Below are 2,055 nucleotides of genomic sequence, written 5' to 3' on the forward strand. Positions count from 1 at the left end.
TATTTAGACCCAAGAACTCTTGAATGTGAAAATGAGGTGCAACGTATAATCTATTTACATAATATTGCCAATAGACTTCCTGATGCATTTAATGATGCTACAAAGGTCACAAAATCTCATATTCTAGCTGTGAATGCTCCATCTTGGATTGTTGTTCCTAAAGAACAAGCTAAAATGTATCAAAATGGTCCATGCCTGAAGCATGGAAGACCGATAAGATCAAAAAATACTATTCCTCATAAATGAAGGAGGAGGAATCACGAATCCACTCCAAAAGAGCCCATTGCCCCTAAAAAGGCACGAATTGCTCTAAAAAAACCTATTGCCTCTAAAGAGGCACAAACCCATGAAAAAATCACCGACCCCAAGAATACTGAGATTTCCATTACATATTGTAATGAGATTTGGGATTGAAATAAGATAATCATCGATGATGCTTTTGCATTCTCAGTTGCTAATGAGATTTAAAACCATGATCTATTATCGAATGTCGTCAAAAGCAAGATTGGCATGAGTGAGAGGAAACAAGCTAGGTTGAATTGGCTTCCTTAGCTAAACGAAAGGTTTTTAGGCTTATAGCTCGAAGCCCTAACAATGTAAAGCCTGTTGGATATAAGTGGGTCTTTGTCCGAAAACAAAATGAGAAAAGCAAGGTCATGAGGTATAAAGCCCGACTTGTAGTCTAAGGCTTCTTTCATAGACCTAGGATTAGTTATGATGAGACATATTCACTTGTGATGGATATGATTACTTTTCGTTTCCTTATTAGCCTAACAATTTTTAAAAAGTTGAAAATGCATCTTATGGACGTTGTGACGGCATATTTATATGGTTTATTAGACTCTGATATTTATATGAAAGTTCTTGAGGGATTAAAAATGCCTAAAGCATACACTCCTTGTAACTTATTCTCAATAAAGTTGCAAAGGTCTTTCTAAGAGTTAAAGCAATCTGGTCGCATGTGGTATCAACACTGAAGCGAGTACCTAATCAAGGAAGAGTACAAGAATGATCCTATTTACCCATGCGTGTTTATTAATAAATCAAAAATCAGATTTGCTATAATAGCAGTTTATATCGACGATATGAATTTGATCAGAACTCTAAAAGAGTTATCTAAAATTGCTGAATACTTGAAACGTGAATTTAAAGTTAAAGCTTTGGGTAAGACCAAACTTTGTCTTGGTCTAGAGCTTGAGCACAAATCACATCGACTACTTGTCCATCAGTTTGCATATATTGAGAAATTGTTTAGACATTTAAATATGGACAAGGCTCACCTATTGAGCACCCCTATGGTTGTAAGATCTCTTAATCGCCAAAAGAACCCATTTCATCCTAAAATATCTGATGAGGAAATACTTGGTCCTAAAGTACCATATCTCAATGCTATTGGGGTTGTGATGTGCTTGGCATAATGTACGAGACTGAATATTGCTTTTGTAGTAAATTTGTTGGCTCGTTTTAGTTCTGAGCCAATCTGGAGACATTGGAATGGGATAAAACATATCTTTTGTTATCTCTAAGGAATCATAGATTTGGGGTTATATTATTTCAAGGATTCCACTAACTCTACTTTAGTTGGATATGCTGATGCAGGATATAAATCTGATCCGCACAAGGCTTGCTCCCAAATTGGTTATTTATTTTGTTATAACGACACTGCCATTTCTTGACGCTCTATTAAGCAATCGCTAGTAGCTACATCTTCCAACTACTTTGAGATTATTGCTTTATATGAAGCTAGAAGAGAGTGTGTTTGGTTGAGATCTGTTATAACACATATTCATGATTCTTATTGTTTAACACTGGTTATAAAATTCTCTCATTATAATTTATAAAGATAATGTTGCTTGTATTGCACAAGTTAGGGGGAGAATATATTAAAAGAAATAAGACCAAGCATATCTCGTCGAAAATTTTCTATACTCATGAACTTCAAGAAAGTTGACAAGTTGATGTTAAGCAGATTCACTCCTCCAATAATCTTGCAAATCTTTTTACCAAATCATTTTCAATGTCAACATTTGAGAATTTAGTATATGGCATTGGAAT

General features: G+C 34.7%; 1 protein-coding gene across 1 annotated transcript in view; it reads right to left on the bottom strand.

Annotated features, from left to right (window-relative positions):
- Positions 1-2,055, bottom strand: part of LOC110418937 (uncharacterized) — a 12,536-nt gene that overhangs the window by 4,811 nt on the left and 5,670 nt on the right. The gene's annotated exons all lie outside the window — the stretch shown is intronic.

This window comes from Theobroma umbraticum, unplaced genomic scaffold (genome assembly GCF_002168275.2).
Source record: "Theobroma umbraticum cultivar Fairchild unplaced genomic scaffold, ASM216827v3 scaffold_67.0, whole genome shotgun sequence".
Lineage (NCBI taxonomy): Eukaryota > Viridiplantae > Streptophyta > Magnoliopsida > Malvales > Malvaceae > Theobroma > Theobroma umbraticum.